General features: G+C 36.6%; 1 protein-coding gene across 1 annotated transcript in view; it reads right to left on the reverse strand.

Annotated features, from left to right (window-relative positions):
• The window catches only part of CACNA2D3 (calcium voltage-gated channel auxiliary subunit alpha2delta 3), a 487,274-nt gene that overhangs the window by 404,161 nt on the left and 60,464 nt on the right, over positions 1-22,649 (reverse strand). The window lies entirely within an intron of this gene.

Below are 22,649 nucleotides of genomic sequence, written 5' to 3' on the forward strand. Positions count from 1 at the left end.
ATAAAATTTCCATAGTCAGCTTCACCTTGCTCTTAGGCTTAGTCTTGCAAATTAGGCAGAAAACAAAATCTGTGAAAAGCCCCCAGTAGTCTAGCCCCAAGAACAATTGTGTTTCAGGACTGAGAATTAGTTTCTGTTCTGAAGACTTGGCATCATGCTCAGTTTGCATGGTGCAACCCCAAACACCATCAAAAATCCTAGGAACTACAGTAATAAAACAGTCAATAATAACAGCATTCCAGCAATAATATTTGTATCACGTATACTGTATCTGCATAAAAGGCAAAGGCTTATTACATCAATTGCTAAAAAAACCCTAGCCAGCTAACTTCAAACCTAATATAAAAAAGTCAAAAGACAAATAAATACTTATTTTTTAATATATTACTATGTTTTCAGTACACGCACTCTGTGTGTTTGAAAAGTGAAAAGAATACAGAATTTTGAGTAAAACGTGCATCTGATAGAATAAAATGTACTTTGCATAATTCACATGCAAAGAAGATATACACAGACTAAGAAGCAACACTCCTTATGTAGCAAAAGCACAAAATACCTGTCATTCTGAAGTACTGTGATACATTCAAACAAACATAAAAAATCCTTCGTGTGTTTATCTACCGTGAAATGTTTATGCACATAATCTGTTACTCAGTTTGTAAAAATAGTTATCCACTTCTTGAGCATATGGTAAATATCTATCATGAAGCATCACGAGGACTTTATATCACTTAAAAATAAAACCAAATAGTTTTCAATATAAATGCCCTATTTTTGCTTCCCCCATCAAAGAACTCTTAAGAATTGCATCGCATAAAAATATTTTCCAACCACTACTTAACTGAAAACTGCACAACTCCACAAGAAATCGAGGCTTAAATAATTGCAGTTAGAATCACAAAACACTTATTCTCTATTTAGATTCCATAAAATCATACACATATCAAGCTAAAAGTTTTTATCAGACACAACGTCAAAGAATTTAAGCTGACTGATGAGCAATCAAACTTTGGACATTTAAAAAACACTAAAAACATTCCAACTGTAGCTTAGAGATTAGTTTGCAGTAGTTTGAAAATGAAAGCTATTACTGTTCCTATCCATAAGCTTGCAAGAAATGAAAAGAGAGAGAACGCGCGTGAGAGTGCTCACACTGTCATAAGATAGGAAGATGTAGAGAGACACTATTTAAAATGGGAAAGGAGGTGAGGTTCACGTGTTGAGCAACAAAAGAAAAATCACATGAATTTGGAATTATCGAGCTTGCACTGGAATTAATTCCTCTTCTGGGCTCCAGTGATGGAGCATCACAAACCATCCAAGCTTCGCATTTGAAGTTTATGTCATCAGCAGAACTCCGCAGTGGAATTATGGGTCTGTAATTCACAGTTGTCACTATTTATTCTATACATTATGGTTGCCTGAATTTCATTTGCACAAAGTATGCTCTCACACACTCATTACCCCTGGACCATTATGTACTTGCATAAATCATCATTTCTTTTCTTCTAAAGCAGAGTGTGCAATCCATCCCGATGGAGAAACAACAAAATCTAACTGCATAAGCAATTTTCTTGTATGTCAGATTTCTCCAGTCCAAAAATAATACAAAGAGAGTTCTACACAAACTATTTGCTTCTCCTACAAGTTCCCACTCAGAAATACAAACTGTCTAGCTATACTCGGTGCCTTGGAAATGATAATAAATAAACTAAACAGGAACAAAAGATTCACATATTCTACACAAACAAACCACAACGTTAACAGCTCAAACTTTTTTATTAACCTCTGTGAAAATGAGGTACAAAGGTAAAGCTAATGTTATTGAAACAGCCTGAAAGAAACCATGACTTTACTAACCTGTTTCATAATGCTAATGTGGGGGGAGAGGAGAAGGAACAAGGAAAAAAAAAAATATTTAATTAGCCTAAAAAAAAAATCTCAGGTAGGAGTGAATGAATCTTTTTTTAGGGTTTTTTTCATAAAGCTGGAGAGAATTGCTTAATGCGTTAGATGCAAGTGTTCTAAATCATTTTAAACTCAAAGAAATTTGCATACAGCATATGATACATTCCTGCAAGCCCTCCTTCACCTACTTGATCAAACTGACATCAGCGCTGCTCCTACTTGTGCAAATAGTACTCACAGGAGTAGGAACTGCCAGATTGAGATCTTAAATTTAAAAGCATATATAGACAGCATGAAATAGAGTCCAAAACACTGTAAAAGTAGTATGAAATATAAGCATCTATAATTCAAGCAGAGGCAAGAATCAGACTTACATACGATACAAATGCAATATAATACAACGAGCAAAATACTACTACAACTAAATAAATGCTGTGAGCGGTCTAACATGAAGCCCCAAAACCTTCAGAGGTACTGCAGCAAAGCGATACTTTATAGCACTTCACTAGATGGATAACAGGAATATTTGATAATGCTTTTATTTGATAAACACATTTATATTTTATCTATCCCATTTGAACTTTTTACATAGTGCAGCTTATGGAAAAGGTGAGAGGTTTCAAAATACAGTTATCCTTAATAACCTATTAACCAGAGGATAATTCAATATTTCTGCTAAGACTGAAGGTGTACCAAACAGTGCCTTGACATGATTGCTATCAGTTTCTATTATTCTAAAAATACAGCACTAAGAATCCCTCACTGCATTATGTATTTTGCATTGTGTTCTATTTAATCAAAATATAAAAATCAGTTTTATCACTATTTTAAGAGCTCATCCAACAATTACAAATTGCTAGTGAAGAACATATTCTTTTTCAGGAACCGATACTGTACTTCCCATTCCTACAGTGGCTCCAATACTCTCACTGGCAATTTTGTTTGTGGACTGCAGGTCTGAAAGTGTACCAAACCAGTTCGCTCCTTGAAAAACCACTGAAAATACAGATTCATAAAATTCTAGCTTGAAAATTCAGTCATCTGTATACAGACACTCATCTATATTTACTATATGGAGTATTGATCCAGGTCCAAAGAAGTGACTACATTTTACCATGACAATTTGGCGACCATGCCTGCTCAATAAATCTGCCACTGAAATTTTTTTGTTGGAAACAAGTTCATGCATAGGCATGATGGCTGCTTTTCAAAACATAACAACCAGGTTCATTTCCACATGTAGTTTGTTTATATATTTCCTCAAATTTCCAGTGTAAATTGTCCATATCATGCACTAAGTCTTCATATTTTCCACTCCAAAAAAGGAGAAATGGTGAAGTCTCAGGTTTGGACCTTTTTTAAAACTACAGATACAAAATACATTACTATACTAGAACCTGCTGCACTATTATTTTCAGCTCTGATACCAAGTACATGAAAGAATTAAAAATTTTCAACTTACGTAGAGCAGAACCCTGGGCTATACACATTACCTCAGCTATACACATACAAATCAATTGAATCCAGGAATATTCAATGGTAAACTGGATTAGGAGGAAAAGAAAAGACATATAAAATCTCAAGATACTGCTGTGGCACAGAGCTTTTTCATTCTATCCAGACTCCCACAGCTGCTGACTGGGCTCCACTTCACCGTAACTGCATCTGTGGCTGCCTCAGTAGCTGTCCCACCTGCACGGGTCCATCTCACATCCAAAGGAAGCACCGACAGCGCTCCAAAAGCAGGTCTGCTGGTGAGAACTCGTGGTAGCAGGACAGCTATGTCCCTACTGCCTTGATGAATCAGACCAAGGTGAGGAGCCCTCATCCCTGGATCAATTTGTGGGGAGCGGTGCACAGTCAGACTGTTCACGCCTGGCCAATCTGCCCCAGCAGGTGCTAAGTCCCTCCTGCATTTGTGCTACATCTGCTCTCGGCTCCTTTGCTCCTGAGACATTATTACCATCTATTAGCGCTGACTCAGGAAAACAAAACAGGAATTTTCTAGCATAAAGTTGCGGGTGTGTCCTGAATGCCTTTGAGCACATGGGAACGTCTGAGCACACACAACCTGCTGTGACACCTTTGAGGACCTCCTAAGCAGAGGGACTCAGTCTCAGCACAGTACATGCAGTATACAGCACTCCCCAATGGGATCCTACAGCAAACTAGTGCCCACAATTCACCTGGCAGAGAAGTTGGTCACTCTCAAAGACAGCCCAAAAATAAAGTCCTGGAACAAAACAGGGAGCAAAACAAATTGCTAGTGTAGACAGAGCTAAAGTCAGCAGAACACACCAGCGTCCATTAGATTTTATAGTGCTAACATGTTCAATTACTTCAGCAAGCACTCCAGCTTATCTGTTTTTCAAAATTAAGTCGCTTCAGCTTTATTCCCAAAATGCTCCGAGAATAGAGGTATAGCGAAAGAAAAAAAGTAATTCCTACTTATACACTAAGCTTTAGGCAGAGAGGCAATTCTCAGCTGACAGTGGGTATTTTGTGGCCATGTCAGATGAATAACCAGTATGTGCGAGAGACAGATTTATGATGGTTGACTCAAGTGAATGACAGCAGAATTTTGATCTATTTTTCTAACCAGTTTTAATCGTGCAATGCATTATATGTGCCTACATTCATATTATCCAGGATTAAAGCACAAATAAGGAAAGAAAATACAATTTCTGAAAACTAGCATACACACACAGGCACACTGGTTTTTTAGAAAAAGTGTTTTCCAGTTCCAAAACACGCAAATATAATCCTCAAATCTGCTAATCCGATCAAAGCAGTTATATACTGAGCACTTGCAACTTCAAATATGGCTGTTGGGAATGGAGACAAATTTCTAGTTTTAAAGGCAGCATTAGGTTCAGTTTCAATAACACACTCAAGTTTCGTAACTGCACCAGATCCAGAGTGTCAATAGCCACAAAACTCCCTCTGTCCAAGTATTTCCCACTCAGTAGCACTCAGCTGTGAGTTTTTCTTTATAGCTGCTTCCTTCCTTTATTTTTTTTAAAGCATCTTGCTCCAAGTAGGCAGTCTGTTACACAAGAAGGGTGAATTTCCACTGTGTATCAAAGTGCAAAATGGACTTCAGGTGTACTATTACCATATGAGAGAAAAAGAAGCCAAGGTACACCTGGCAAAGCTCTCAGGCAGAGAGATTCTTGTTTTTTCTTCTTTGATTCATCAATTTGCTCTGGACAGTACAGAAATGAAACACCACCTCAATTTCAGTTTCACATAATATTTTCATTATGATCACATTTTAAACAGATAAAAATGTAGCCTTCGCTATAGGAGAGATATGAAAAGTTAATAAATAAAAGTAAGAATCAATGACTATTTAAGCCTACAAAAAGTTGGGAGATTTATCACATGAAAATGTACATAAATGTTTTCCTGACAGTAATTGCATTAATGCTAGCTACAAATGATAACAGAATTTTTACATCACAAACAGCCATTAAATAAATGGAAGTTTTAATGCTGATTTCAAGCAAAAAAAAGTATGAAGGTAAATAGATTAGCCTGTCAAGGCTCAGAAAATAGCAAGCTCTGTTTTTATCATGTCTAAATTTGTTTTGATTTTCAATTCTTAAAAAGTCATAGCCAGTTTTTGTTAAAACAATACATATCAGCATTTAGTAGTGAACTAATACTTTTTTTTGTTTTTAAAAGAATACTGAAAAAACCCAAATGCATACTGCTACACACACAAACAGGCACAAAACCCTATATAAAAGAGAAACCAGAAGTAGTAAGCTAGCTGTGTAACACCGTTCAAATACAAGACCCACCAAAAGTAGGCATCTCAAAGAATTTCAACACGAAAACTTATTTCTGCCATTCAGAAATGGAAAGCATTACTTGAAATTCAAGCAGGGGGATATGGTCTCTGCCCAGAAAATTTTCATCTCAGGTGAAGCTGTCCAGGCTGAAGATAAATAGCTATTACCTTTATCTTTGGGGCAACAACAATATACTTCAGCATGCTTGGTCCTACATACCTATTATTCTGTCCTGCAACCCTCCCTCCTTTGATCTCTAAAGGCAAACCATGCACTTTGATTTTCTTTTTCTACTTTGTGTAGCTGATATTTCTTTCCTATGAGAAACTAGAGTTGTAAGACATTTATGAAGCAAGCAAGCTTTTCAATTTCTTCTCCTCACAATGTAATAAAACAAGCTAAAAATCAATACATGTAGAAACAATCTTAGAACTGTAAGTGACTGAGGGTATATTATATTTGATACCATAGATAAAAAAAAACTTGAATGATCGCAGATCACATACCATAATAGCAACAAAGCAGACAGGATTATGGTAATTAAGAAGTAGACAGATCAATAGAATATCTGTTATATTTTGGACAGTCAGCAAGTAGCAGTTCTTTGAATTTCTGACCTAGAGAACAGTCTGATACATTTTTTTTGTTGCCCCAGCATAATCTACCTTCAGGAAAGAGCTTTGTTGTGTATTTAGCCTAGGGATGAATTAAAGATAAACGTTAGATTTCAGTGAGTTCATTGCAAAAAACTATTTCAAGGAACCAGTCAAAGCTCAACAAAAAATAGTGAACTTCAAAAAAAGAGAGTTGGGTGTTTGGAGCAAGGGTGTGGTTTTCTTCTTTTTGTTGGTTTGGGGTTTTTTTTTGGTTGGTTGGGGTTTTTTTGTTTTGTTGTGTTTTTTATTTGGGGGGGGTGCGTTTAATTCATGGAATCACAACAGCAGTTGATTAATTTGTGTGTGCACTTCCTTAGGAGAAAGCATGATTTTTGATAGATATACACCTGAAATTGTATAACAAAACACAAAAATCAGTTGAATTTCAAAAGTTTTGTCTCGGATATAATTGAAAGAATAAGATCCCTGCTGACTGTTGCTGCACAACTATGGGAGAAAAAGAGAAAGCAAAGCAAAATATCCCTGACAGGTTTTTTTTTTATATTTGCTAGAGTTGAGCCACAACTGGCCCTGGGCTTACTTCATTTGTTTTTGATTCATGCCTACATCCTGGAAATCCAATTTAAATTTCAGATGGCAGTATAAACTTAAACTGGTTCAGGCAGAAAAGCAACCAAAAATCCAAACAAATAATAAAACAAAATCCTCTCAATAAACACAAAACAATTTTTGAGCCAAATGCTTCATAAAATATTTTGATTTTGGTTTAGTTATTTCATACAACTCAAAGTATTTTTTTCTTTCCACATAGGGAAGTTGATTTAACCAAACCACTTTTTCCAGGGTGTAACACTTCTTAATTCTGCTTGATTCTCTGGACCTGCTGATACACACTACTAACCTCAGAGCTTAGAAGGTGCCTCTAGGCTCACTCACAGCAGTATTGTGTTCTATAATAGTCCCTGAACACTTGTGAAACATCTTTAAAAAGTTTTTGGTGGATTTAAAAATAAATATGGAATAAAGTTTTAATTAAATGTACTTTCAATTATTTCCTTTACTTAAGTATTATTTCAATATTGTATGTAATATCCTTATTATAAACTCATTCTAAAGAAGCTCATCTGTTAAAAGTGATAAACAGTCAAAAGACAGTGGCAGGGGAATGATGCAAATGAACTCCGTTCACAGACCAGTTAGAAGTTCTGAAGTTTTTTTTTCAGATAATCAGACTTCTGCAAACAAAAGTTCACTCAGTTATACCTATGTAGCAAATTCAATATTTGGCATTAAATTCTTTGCATTTTATTAATTACAAAGATAAAAATTGTACAGCAAGTCAATGCATGTAAGGCAATGGAGCTATACACAGTGTAAGTCAAGTGGAAGCCCACCCCATATTTGATGGGATAGCTATGCATCCTCAGTGTATTTTTTTATTCCTTTCATATTTTCTAACATGAAGTACTATTAATGACTACAAATACCAGCTTTGTCATTAGACAAGTGTTCCATCAATATTTTGTAAACACTTACTCAGGAAACACCTTTTCAGCAAAAGCAGATTTTCAGTCACAGGCAACACCCATCTTTCCAGTCATTTTACACTGGATCGTTTTCCTTTAATGAAGCCTTGTTAACAGAGATGTCTTTAACATCAACGGTAATAGTTGAGAAACGCTAATTTAGAACATCAGAGGAAAAAGAGGCTCAAGATGTTAACTAGAAGGTAGGTTTAGACAAGGATCAGAACTACTAGATATTATTTCCTCTTACTGAATTTTCCTGACTATTATACAATATTTACAATTATTTCCTCTCTGTCATTACTTTCAGGCATATACAGTTAAGTCAAAAAAAAGATAATTCAGCAACATAGCACCACCAACACCACTAAATCACCCACTCTTTGCTTAGGGACAGACTCTTTGCTTTTATTGTCATTAGGGGTCCTTCCATTGACATTACAGTCCAAATTTGGAGGCCAGGCCTGAAAACCACCCATAAGCAAACTTCTACGAGTCTCAGAGTTCAGCAGTTATCTCACAATGCTCCCAGGAGCACACCGGCTGCAACCTCACTGGTGTCCACCACTGCCTTTCTCCCACTACTCAGCACTGCCCAGCCTAACCTGAGTTACGGGTTTCAAACAGGCATCAACTCTAACATCAGTCACTACAAAAGCAACAGAGGCATACGCACACGTGAATACTTACTATGAAAGACAAAGAGCAGGGTTGAATGGCACAAGGTGAGGCCAGACTGGATGACATGGTTCAGTGAGACATAGTATCTGCGATGTTTGTTGATAGATACTATTGAGATTATCAGTGCCTAATAATTTTGGTACTTAATACATTAGAGTAGCACTACGTGTAACTATGCAACTGCTCATCTCTAAAGCATAAGGCATGACACAAATGCAGAACATGTGGCATGGGGCATAGATGAGGAAGAAAAGACCTCATGGGATCGGTATGATAGAAGCTGTCAGAGTAGAGCTGAAGTCCTCAAAGAGCTTTGTTGGGCAAGAAGCATCTGTTAAGTGGTATTCTTGAAAAATAAACCATCTGTGCATCTGCTTAGGGTACACTAAAAACTTGCTGGTAGTGTTCCATCACTGGAAGATTCCCTGGGAAGACCATAAGAAAGCAATGCAGTTGTAACATTGAAACAAGATGAACAAGTCGCTTCAGAAGTATAACCTCCCCATCACCACCATTTTACACAAAACATATCTTTAAAGCACTGAAATTACCATCAAAAAAAACCCCACTGAGGTCAACTAAATAAGCAGTATTTAAAAAGATTGACCATCTCCTGTGCTGCTGACAGAAGAGTAGCTTTAAGACAGGACTTTTTTTTTTTTTTCAATAAGCAGAAGAGACATGAACCTTTATATTTATGAAAATAAATCAGGGACTCTGTGCTGGGCTCTTCACTTCTGCAAGAAGGTTGTTCATAGCAGAAATATTAACATCATCCTCATAAGCATTTAAGTTTGACACTGATAGACAGGATGGTAGATTGAGAAATCTCCAGTGATTTCCACATCTATTTCTATATTTTCCATATTCAAACCAGTTTACTCATACAGAATTAATTTTTTTTGTTTTTATATAAAAAAAATAAGCAGAAAAATGAAATATGCATGGGTGCCAGTTTATAATAAACAACCCTCGCCTTTCCATTGAGAGAGAAAAGCTCACACAGAAGAAAATGACAAAACAGAATAGGATGAAGTTAAAAACCTTTAATTTCTATATTTTCCATATTCAAACCAGTTTACTCATACCCAGTTATGACTTTATTTTGTTAGATTTTAAACAGATGCAGTAAACTTACATATGCATGGGTGCCAGTTTATAATAAACAACCCTCGCCTTTCCATTGAGAGAGAAAAGCTCACACAGAAGAAAATGACAAAACAGAATAGGATGAAGTTAAAAACCTTTAAGTTCAAGTATTTTAATAGCATGAATATCCTTTAACTAAACCTAAAGCTGAAACATAACGTCCTTAAAGTAGAAGCACACAAAGTATTGAGGGGAACACAATTTTGTGAACTGTACTAATAACCATCACTACATTATCACAATAAATGTTGTATTACATAGCTTCCATTACTTAATAAGCCATTTGTCCAACCAACCATCAATAGTCCATAGTGGTGTGGCACAGTACATCAATATTTATGTTTATAAATATTTTCTTTCACTGAATGTAGTCCCTATTTTTCCACCAAGGCAATTTGAAGATAACATTTTCGGTATAAACATCCATTAAAAAAAATAAACTAGCAATGATGATGCAACATTTCAGATGAAAAAAAAATCAGCTTCCAAATATTATCTCACTCTGCTATACTTTCATATAGAAGGATTTTGGATTTTCTTGCCTCAGTGTTACTCCTGTATTTTAAAACGTTTCAATAGCTTGGATCATAAAGCCTACTTTTCTTTTACCAAGATATGCAATTCCTTCCTCAAAAACCTGAAAGGATATAAATTTTGTCAGAGCCCTTGAGTCATGAATTCCTTTGCTTATGCTTAAAAGGGTGAAAGAACTGATCTTGTGGGGAAAAGACAAAGACAAAAAAAGCCACACCTAACATGGCACCGAGGCTGTACTGTTCCCAGGCTACACACAGCAACAAATTACTCTCTCAAAAGAAGAATGCAGGTCTTACATGAAGTGGAACAATTAATTTCACGCTTGTCAGCCCAGTCTCAATAGTGTGTTGATTTGAATCAGATATTTGTGGCGCATTACTGCATACAGCGGACAGTCTTGATGCCTCCTGAGCAGACATATTGCAATGACGACTATCATTGTAAAACAATCCATCAATAAGAGTAATTACAGTATTGATCAAAATGGCTCGTTGTTTCGTATCAGAATCAATTCTCAGGAGTTGCCAGAAACTGAAATATCTAATGGACTATTCCATCACTGCAGCAACTGAAACAGCTAATATTCTGGAAAGCTCTTAATAATTACTCATTGACTCTAGATTTCTGCTTCAGTGGTTAACTATACCCTGCTTACTGTTGCTTGAAAGTCAGTCTTAGTGGTTGAAATAAGATTCCAATGCAAATTTATAAAGTGCTAACATCTGCAAAAAAAATTCAAAAACACCTTCTATAATTTCACTGTGTTCTGCTAATCAGAGAATCTAATTATATTTCTTATTACATTGTTTCTGGGTGAGAAACTGCATTCTGGATGCCAACAGCTCATTTTACAGTGGCTGCTCTTACAGTACTCTACAATAGGCAGGGTGGAATGCATTACGGCTCAGATTGTAAACAACAGAAAGCATAATACCTTTAATGGGGTATTTTCGTGTAAGTGTCACTCACTGAATTACAGATGGTGTTGAGATAGCATCAGCTCTTAATGCTGCACTATAAACCCTAGAAGATATCTTCATAACATGTTCTTGTTTCATTTCAGATTTTTCTGTCCTCACACCTAAACTGTCCTACTAGTGAACTGCACGTAATTAAGACTATATTAAAATACATTTGCATGCTGATATAATCTTAAATTGCCAATAAAAACATTTAAATTAATAAACTGGCATATTACACAGGCACTGCAAGAGACAGTATTATGCCATTTCTAATAAAATACTTTTATATAACACATTAGCATTATCATCAATTGGAAATCACTAATATTTCCTCTGATGTTTGCTGAAGTAGCATTAATTATGCTCACTTTCTTTTGGTATTCATGTACCATCAATGTAATTAATTTGGAGTTTACTGAAGTGTGAAATGTTCTGCCTGATAATAGATTTCCGAGAACCTCATACACCGGTCAACCTTAAGCATTCCAGTTTTGCTATGGCTAAACATAGAGGTTGAGTTCAATACTGCAGTACCCTCGATGGCAAAGCAGTAGCATAGGAAATAACAGCAATCTGGAAGCCTTTTTTAGAAATATTTTGCTGATAAGGTTAGCATAAATGTTTGGGTATCTCAATAGGTGAAAAGGTAAGCTGAAACATGGAAAGGCACCAAATCAAACAGCATGGTTGAGTTCTGACTACTGGGTGAAAAAAACCTAGGATTGCTTCAATTTATAGTTTTAACTGCTAAGAGTATTATTTGCAAATCATTGAAGGTCTATAGGACTGGACCCAATAACATGGAACATTTTGAAGCAAGGATGCTTAGGGCAAAATAAATGAAATTTTGCAAAGTAAGAACAGCAAGGAACAATTATTGTATTAAATAACAGGCCCCATTTAGTCCGTCACGGATGGTAATGAGGAAACTCCATAAGCTTATATAGGACCTATTTAACACCCCACTGAAGTCGAGTGGAATTTTCTTTTTTACCCCCGTGTGTTTAGGATCAGGCCTTATAATACAGAGCTCTCCATAAATACCAACACAGTGAGAACATAAAATATTTTAAGTGTTTAGATATCTAAACATTTTTCTCCATATTGTTCTATTTATACCTTCAAAGTCGTGCTCCACTTAATTCCACGTTACTAACGTTGCCCTGTTTTTTTTCCTCCAGGGGATTACATTTCCACCCTAATGATATCATCAGAAAGTTAATCTATGCTCATCCAAGATGCTTTAATCATTTCCTGCAACTAACAGCTGGCAAAGTCTGTCAAATGCAATATTAAAAAGCCTAGGAATCTTAGTGCATGAGACACCTGACACTGCTACTGTCACAGTTTTGTAAAGTTTAATCAGGAAAGAACTACAATAGTTCAGATACTACCAAACCACTTCTGATAAATACTGACCTTTTAATATGCGCCAATATATTTTTTTTAACCCTACAATCACAAGGATGAATGACCAGCAGTTTGTACTGTTGCTTCCTTCAGAAAAAGAAAGCTTGGGAAAAGCTTCTCCAAATGGAATGCCTAAAATTTACAAAATTAGTTTAAAAAAATATCCCTCAGAAACCCGGAATACAAAACCAGACAAAACAGATGGCACGTCTTCTTTAGAGAACAGGTATTTTTCTTCCGTGCTCCCCATACACACATATTTATTCCGTGCTAAGGGTGCGGAGTGTGGCTTAGTGTAGCAGGACTAGCTTGTACAAGGCCAGACTCCAGATGCGGGAATAAAAGCAGCCTAAACAAAAATGTTTATTCTGTAAATGCTGGTAAAATTCTATGATGGTATGCTTTCAAAATATGACAATAAAGAGTGTTTGTGAGATAGCTATAAATTAGAGGACACTTAGAACCTACAGGGAAACTCCCGCAGAGGCAGGTCTTCTCTAAACCAAATGGCATGCACTGCACTCAGGATATACATCCTTATGTCTTTATAATTTATACTTTTAATTCATCATATTATTATCTTTTTTAAAAACCTTCCTTGAGCAAAAGCTATGCACAGCTGGTGAATGAATGTCATAAAATCCTTGCCCTCTGAAAATAGCTGACAGAGAAAAACAGCTAATGACGCCTGAGGTGTCTGTGTGCCACCGTTAACACAGAATTAGTCCATTCTATTTCAACAAATCATGCTTTTAAAAAAGTAATTTTAAAAAGCCAATGAGACATTGTTTGCTTGCTATGCTGTAGGAAAAAAAAGTACAACTTACTTCCCTGCACTGTTAATATCACTATCATTTAAAACTACCTATTAACAAACATAATAAAAATGCTGACACTAGCATTTATTCCTGATAAAGACAGATAATGCTATTAAGCAAGGAGATACACTTTTAGTAATTTGCAGTTATCATAAGATTTCACTATGATCGTAAGCCACCTTCACTAAAAAGCAGCAAAGGAATTCAGTTTGTTTCAATAGATTTCAAGCAACTCTTTCTGCCACAGCATTGCCAGTTTCTGCTCATTCCACAGGGCCAGAATTCTTTGTAGGTAAGCAATGCTTACAGACAATTTCATAACGTTACTACCTTCCTCTAGACTGCATTTCACAAGAGCCAGCTTAGACCAAAGTTTGCAAGCAGGTTATAAGCCACCTATTTACATTTTCCTACCTGAACGTTTTACCAACAGATAGCAATCCAAAGCAACAGAGGCTACAGAGCTCCTTGAAGTCTCCTGTAACACATCGAAGTATATGCTCTGAGAAGCTCCCACCTAGAGTCTATGCAAAGCTATGCAGAATTTGTGACAAATAATCAGAAAAACATTTAAGAATTCTTAGAATTTTTGGACAGATTATTATTCAAATTAATTGTCTTGGTTCTACAGATATCGTATTACAGATTCAGTTTCATATTATTGCTTCAGACAAAACAGACATGGTTTAATAATTACAATTTTATCTTCCCACAACATTTTGTTGATTTAACCTTTGTTTAATGACACAGTTCCAGTAGAGGCATGCATAGTTATGCTGACTGCTGATTTGGATTTAATGCTGACTAAACAGCAGCTTATTACATACAGAAGAAAGTCAACATCATTGCATGAAAGAAGTTAGTAGAAACTCCCTGCTTCCTTGAGGCTCGAGACATACAACAAAATTCTGTCTTGTAATAAACACATCATGTTCTTATAGCAAGACAGCATGTCTGACACGTCTCTGCTCAGCCACGACGTAAGCAACCTTCAAAACTGAGAAACTTGCTGGCACTACGACTGCAAGCACTGCGAGACCTGACTGTCCTCTTTGAAAACAACAAGAGCAAAATTAATCTGTTGTAAAATGGGCATAAAATACTGCTTATACAAGAACTAAGCTGTGGTAAAAGGTTAAACACTTGGCACAGCAGATATAACACCATCATATCCACGTAAGAGTATCTTCCCTGGTCTTGTTTCATATGTCCAGGTATACCGGACAGCGACAAAGAGGCAAGAGAGAGATTGAGTGGATGACTGATACTTCCAAGAAACCAGGAAAGAAAGAAAAAATTGAATATTAAAAGAAAAAAAAATTATTATTCAAACATATCCAAATGCTAAAATGCAAAGCCACCAGCTTTTTTCAGTATAGTCACCATTAAAAGTCAGCAAAATATACTGTATATAAACAACAGATACGCATTTTTACATAAACATTAATTATTGCAACTAGCTCTCCATCAAAAAGGGTGAGATCAAAGGCATAGCAGCATGCTCTGTATGTAAACACATACTAGATTGTGGGTACATGCACAGAAACCTACTTATAGTCGCATTTGAAATATAAACCACTGTTTCAGCTCTCTTTACTTGCAAGAGCTGAGGTTGAGCACCCGATTAGCCAAATATTGGAACTAGTGTTAAGCTCTGTAGCATCTTCTATTCCTTCCGGTCTGGTTAACACACTTTTGGCAGACTTACCATAGATTTTAAAATGCACATATATTTTTTAAAAAGTATATTTATACTAATGAGTGCAAAGCAAGTAATGTCGTTAAGAAATACTTGCTCTTGGAGGATTCCTTGCTTCATATGCATGGAGCAAGCCTTGTTGACAAAACCTGCTGAATGTAGGAGATATGCAGATTTTATTCCCTCCCCCCATACGAAAATTAAGTAGAAGCAGGTGCATAAGTACAGTTGTCAGATATTCCTCAGAGCTACAAAAGACTAAAACCTATTAGTTTTTATGCAGAAAAGTGATCAACTTGTATGATACTTCATTATGCCTGAAACTTGTTAAATACCATCTTCCAGATTCCCCTGTTTCACTTTATCCTTATAGAAACCTCTACCTTTTTAAGGATGGCATACACAACTACGAGAGAAACATCTTTTTCGGAACCAATAAAGAGTGACAAGAATGACTTTTAGTTTAATACCATAATTACTATAAACCACACATTTTTCTTTTTCTTAAACTGCCTGCTGGGATGATCTTTTTTTCCTCATCAGTCAAGCATCTAGTAAAGATGGTAGGTTCAAATCATACAATTTCACTGGAACTACTTTAGTATGTGTAACATTTGAGCAGATCTGCCCATTCTATTAATTACTCTCCAGTTATTAAGGAGCTGTTTATGTTTATGAATAAGGTTATAAGGTTATAAAATCCAATCTAAGCAGAAAGATTCTGAAAAATTAAGTTAGCTTATCTACGAACAACTCCTCATGCAAACCCATTGCTCCATTTCTAAATGGCAATACAATTTCAATTTGGAAGTTTCAGCTCTTCAGTGTACCTGCAATTTCAAAGCTACTTCCACCTTTCCTTTGCAAGTTATATATAACCTTTCACTGCTGTTTACAGAGCAATAGCAGTTTCAGAATGGTCCAGCTTTTAATGCAAGCATTAAAATTTCTTCTGATGCAAATATAAACCTGTGAATCTAAGCAAAAGTACAGAATTACTGTTTTGCACTAAAGGGCAACATACTTTTCTCCTCCAGTTGTTCTCAAATGCCGCAGCATTTTGAAATTCATTAAAAAATACACAGTGGCAAAACCATTGAAGCTAAAATTGAAAATGCCTAGAAGTCTACAGTGCAAGACTTTCATCATCTTCACTCATTTTCTTACCACAATCAGCACAAAAATTTTAGAATTCAGGGTAGCAGTAATTTCTATTCAACCAGTCGTAGCCTCATATTCCATATTAACATTAATGGCTTTTTTATGAAACTTGTGAAAATTATTTGGAACAGAACAGGTTACTCTCAAAAGCTAGCCACAACAACATGAGAAATCTCTGTCCACCAAGACCTTGTCCTTTACCATGGTGTTCCCAGTTTCCTCCTTTTGAGAAAAGAAGAGACACATAAGGAATTCAGAGTTCCCTGGAATTCAGACTTCACTGATATCCGCGGTCCTGCTTGCTTTGAGTTACAACGGTAAAATTACAGTCTTCAGTAGAAATAGCTTGTCTATTTAACTGCTCTGCTTTTTATCCCTACAGCCACATGAAGTCTTTACAATTTTTAATTTGAGAGAAGCAAAAATTTTAATTTAGAATATATATTGTGAATACTTACGTTTATGTCTTACACTTTTCCCTATATGACATTAAAATAAACAAATAATCTACTTATATTTGTAAAATAGTTTTCAATGCTCATTTGCAGGGCACCATAATTTATCTGAAGAAATTCAAAAGTTACTTTGAGGCTGACATATCTTGTGTTAAAACTGCTGTAAATGGGAAGAAATTTTAAAAAATTAATAAAGAACATTCCATTTGTCTTGCTAGTATGCACTTGCCACACAAAACATTTCCTGCTATGTGTATGTTGAATCAGAGATGTTTGAAAGGAAAGAAATTATTAGTTCTGTAAGTAAGACTGTGTATGCAATACTATTTGCAGACATGTGAGACGGAAGATTCCATGCTTCCAGAAAACTACAAGACTTGTTCGCCTAAATGCCTAATTAGACATGCAAGCATACTATTTAAGGCATTTTAGTTGGTAAACTACTAAACTTATAGTAATTAAAATAATGTGCTTAAGGTAAACACTACCAGGAATAATTAGCAAGTGTCATTTATATACCTGGTGCTATACTCTGGAAGTACAAGTCTTATCTTCTATACAAAAATTGCCAATGTGGAAGAGAAAACTAGTAATTGCTCACAGTGACACATAAGACATGGCTCTACAATACATTTAATTGTGATTACATACGAGTGTTTGCAGATTGGACAGGGGAGAGACAAAATTAGACTAATTCAGAACTAAATTTAGCCTTCATCTGACACAGACAAATATACTTTTTTCCAACATCAATAGTATAGGACATGGCCAACCTAGGCACCTATAAGCATTACGCTGCGAACTGCAGCATACCATGCATGACAGCAAAGCTTTGCCTGCAAATTATTTTTTCTCCTTCCATACCCAGAGCATTATGTTAAATAAGCTGTTCCATTACATTTACTACAATAAGTCTCTCCAATTCCATTTTTTACCATGTGTGTTACTATGAAGCACACATAAATGTTGATTAACTCAGCTAGTTCGATGAATCTCGCTTCTTCTAAAGACACAAACAGTTTTGTTTATTGTCATCCTCTTATCTTCGGACTCTTCTCAACCACGTTGCCAAGATACATTCTCATTTCAGCCACTAACAATTTCTCATTTACCCATCTGACAAGTAATAAATTCACTTGTAAGCTTTAGGACAGTAAAGCAGAGAAGCTAAACTCATGAATATCTAATCCACTTTAAGCTTTGCTTCATGTTGGTGAGACAGCTGGTGTGCTGTGACCACCGCTTATTACGCTAATCACAATTATTTCACTCTTTCCTAGAGCGCCTGTGCTGCTGCATGTCCAGCTGTTCTCTCTCTTGTTATTTTTAGACTGCAGACTTCTGGGACTAGAATTGTCTTTTCATTGCCCATATGTAACTGTACACAACTGAACTCTGAGATGCTCTAAAACAAACATGTTAAAATAATTCAATAAAACATACACAGTATGAAATGTTTATGGTTTTCATTCTAGCTGAGATTTGTTGCCAGTATTGTTATTTACATTACGGAAGTTATACAAACAATAGACTTCTCAGTTCAGTGGCTAAATAAATTACTTCAGCTTGGGTCAAAATGAGTTATCTCCTTCTCGTCCTTTCATTTTGAAAAGGAAATACAGATGTCAATTCTGAAACAGAAGTGGAGTCTGGAGACACAGTTCAAAGGTTGAATTTTGACTTTTCCAAAACATTCTGAAAATGCAAGAATTAAATGCTTTGCATTTCTAGGACACCATCCCACTACTGAATTAATAATCTCCTGGGTACAAAGAGGAAACAAAAATCCAACTCTGTGTAGGAGGAAAAGACAGCAACCCCTATGTTTAGTTTGCCTAAATAAAAAACTCTGCTGATCTTTCCTATTAGAACTGCTACTGTTTGCTGCAAAAGCTGTTGATATTCTCCAAGGACGAGAAAAGTCTACAGTGTTGTGCTAGTTTTCGCTGAGATACTATGTGTTGTTAGTAATATGGGAAGAGCTTCTCCTTTCTCTTGCTTGGATTTGTCAGAAGCATTTTACCTTGTCACCTTGCCAAAGTTAACACTGGAAGATGAAAATCACATTTCTTAGGTAGTAGCTACTAAGATCACCACCAACAGCACTACCACAAAGGGGTTGGAAACACTTGGGAGGGACACCAGGGCAGCTGCAAGAAGGGCAGACAGAGACCCGAGGCTAGAGTCGCCCAGTAGAAGTAGTACAGGACCACAGTAGCTTAATGCCCCAGGTGGCATCCCCATCCATCTGTTTTTCTAGGCTGATCATCTTCTCAAGCCATGGGCCACTACCATCGGTCCTAAAGATTAAGTACTCGCAACCGAAGCAGCCGTTTAGATCCACCCATTACAAAGGATGTTTACAACTGGAAACACAAGAATCTGTTTGAGACTTTATCTTTAAAAATGAGCAAAAAAAACCCTCAGAGAAATAACAAATGAACAAGCTACACTAAAAAAAACAATTTAGCTGACAAACTTAAGCACTTGTAAACTAAGAAAAGTGTGATTTACAGTTGCAAAAGCATTTGAGCTTGCGTATACAAACACTTTATGATGTAAGCTTAACTCTGCTTGTCTGTTTCCTCATGAGATCACGGTGACTTTTAGCACACAGGATGGTCTCACAAACTAAGGTTTCAAATGTGCAATTCTGCAATTGTAATGATGCTTTTTATGCAAAATTATTATATTTAATTGCTATTTTATTTCTATTCTATTCTAGTTCTAATGTTTTGCATCAAGGAAACATTTCTGTAGATGCAGCAACATTTTATAACTCCAGATGTAGATCTGAATCATTAACAGAACCTCAAAAAACCAAACACTAATTCCAACAGCTGAAAATTACTGTGAATAAAAGTGAAAGCTATGTCCTACGTGCTCCTATAAACCTCTTAAGAAAATACACCCCTAAAAAGACTTGCCTTTGCATCTTTGGTTTGAAAAAGAAATGCTTAGTGTTTTGATTCCCCCCACTGAGATCGTCTTCCACAATTTAACGTGACTTTCACAGAAAGAACTTTCTACAACCTGTATGAAGGTAAATGGGTTGAATCTCTGATTTCAAAAGACAACATGCACAACTAATCTGAGAATGTAAAGATGACCAAAAAGTGGCTTTGTGCTCTTCAAATCCAATGCTCAACGTCCAAACTGACGGTGACCTAGTTTCTGGATGCTGTCTCCCAGTTCTGTGAAATAGCTCTGTACCAGCAGAACGGCAGAAAATGCAACTTTAAAATTTCATACTTGTACAGTACCACAGGAAACGTCAACAAAGTTACTTTGGCAAGTATTGATGCTCTCAAGGCACTTCTGTAAAAAAACTAGAGGTTTACAGACTTCCATCCCACTGACAAACTGACAGAGACAATCAGCGATTTTATTATTTAAACTAAAGAAAAATCTCTGCGTTAATGAGATGCATTTGGGAACTTAGGGTCAAACCCTATGACGGTTAACACAGTGAAAAGATATGAAACATCACAAAGCACTTGAGGGGAGTTACTCACAACATTAATTTTTAGCCTGGCAGAATAATACTCATTATAAGATCCCACAGATGAAAACTAATGTACTGTGAATTTTATACCACTTCATTATAATTCAAATGACTTTTTCTTCCTTCTTACATTTTCATTGTTTGATATACTAAAATACCTCTGCTTCTTTTATAAAGCATAGGAATAGTGTCAATGTTCATCAAATAACGTATTAAATAAGTAATATTCAACAACTACATATGGCTGAATATTATTGAACTATGTTATGCTACAAAATTGTCATTTCATATCAAAATATGACTTACATAGCAAGGCAAAGAAAAACTAAAGAGGCAAGTGTTCTTTTAAGGGGAAGAAAAATCAAACCTTTTATATTAGTTGTGCACTGTTTTAAAAATGGATTTTTATGAAAAGCATTTCAAAGACTCCAACTTTTAACATTTATTTTTAAATCCTCAAGTCTTACCTCAGAAATAAGCACATTCAGTACATTAAGTCACACCCCAGGTTTTTGTAAGCCACTGGTAAAAATTACCCCACTACCCATTACGTTTTACACAAATTCACAGACCATCGTACTGGACCAAGCACTTCTGGATACCCGACAGTTACTCAGCACCTTCCTTATTTTCACAGTAAAAAGTCAGTTTTGCTGCTGTTCAGAAACTAGAGAGACATTTTAAGTATTGGTGTCTTTTCCCTCAGTCTTCAATGTAGGCTGCAGTCTATCACAAAAATATTAACCTAATTACTATAGCCATAAAATTAGGTTGACAAACTGTTTTCCTATGCTAATTTGCACAATCTCAACAGTTCACTCCCAGTCTCTTGACATTTTATGTGGAGAATGTAAAAGGTACTGAGTTTCTTCCAGTGCTACTGAAAACAAGTGTTTCATTATGGGCATAACAATTTCTCTATCACACCACGGAAGGGCTATTTTCTTTAATCTCTTAACTTAAAATCCTTCATACTCTATTGCTCCCCACTTTGCCATGCTTACTGGAAGCTCTGGGATTTTCTGTACAAAAGTGATGTCTTTCATACCTCTTCAACTGTATACAGTACGTTTTTCCCTTGCTTTTCAGGAAGTGTTTTTGAGCCATAAATATAAAAAAAATTTACAAAGGAAAAAATATAATTTACGCCACAACTATGTATTTGCTTTCATACAGATTTTTTTTAAGTAGGTCAAAAGCTTTTAAATGAGTACTGACATCTCAGACAATTTTCTTCCATCCTTAGAGTCCCTGTGTGTGCTTACCCATCGAACTCCCAGTCTACCCATGAAAATTTTTCTGGGCAAGACAGGATCTGGCCTGACTCTTGGTCAATAGTACAAGATCCAGCACTTCAAAATAATTTTCAATGCTTCCTCAAAGAGTCTGCAGAGGACAATAGATTTGCAGTTCAGCACTCCCCTTGCGCACTCCGAGTTTGCCTCTAAATTCCAGCCTCTCCAACCAACACTCTCCACCCAGCGATGCATGTCGGCATCATTTCCTTGTCAAGGGCCAGCGTTTACTGCTGTGACAGGCAGCGTGCTTTGGGTAGGCTGGCTCGCAGGCTGCGTGCAACGTTCATTTACAAAAAGAACAACTGAGTCTGGTGTAACCTGCTAACAGCCAGAAGAGAGACCGGGGAGGTGAAGGGAAATTGCTCCTTGGGGTAAGCAGCTCGAGGTAGTGAGTGGTTGAGTGGAGGCATTGAGATGGTCTCAGAAAAGAGCTGGTAGTCTGCAGCTTAACCAGAGACACTGCGACACTGCTGAGAGGAGGCCACACTTCTTTAGTTTACAAATCCTTCAGTGAAATTCATAAGGGGAAGATTAAGCCATCAGAACACATGTCAGAGTCCCATCATAACAATCTAGATAAAAGTATGATGTCTTGGTGATTTCGGAGCACATGTGACTGACTTGGGAATGTCAGTGTTATTGGGAGTTGGGGGGGGGTCAAAGATTCTTCAGAAGGCTGTTGATGCCCCTGTTCTGGCTCACATCTTTCTTTGGGGGAGGAGGGGTGTTTACCTCAGATCATTGCATCAAAAATAGGGGGCAGGACATGCGATGCAGAGGAAAGGCACTCTGCCAAGGAGCCACTGCGAGTGGAGCGGCAAAGGCAGCTAAAGAGTGGGTGGCTGGGGCAGGAATCATCTAGAAGAAGGAGCTAGAGAAGCCCAGGGCAGAGGAAAGCACAGAAAGGACAGAAGAGAGCAGAGGGATGAGGTAAAGCCAATGCTAGCCAAAACCCTCAGCAGCTGCCTGCCCTGTCTCTCTCACAGACTGCATATACCTTGACCACCTCCACCCAAATGTATCCGTACACCTCCTTCTGACAGCTAACTAGAAATGCACTAAGCCTTAAAAAAAAGTGCATGGTCTGTGCCTTTTACTCAACGGTTCTCTGGCTGTACGAGACTGA

Source organism: Aptenodytes forsteri, unplaced genomic scaffold (genome assembly GCF_000699145.1).
Source record: "Aptenodytes forsteri isolate BGI_AS27 unplaced genomic scaffold, ASM69914v1 Scaffold53, whole genome shotgun sequence".
In the NCBI taxonomy this organism is placed as follows: Eukaryota; Metazoa; Chordata; class Aves; order Sphenisciformes; family Spheniscidae; genus Aptenodytes; species Aptenodytes forsteri.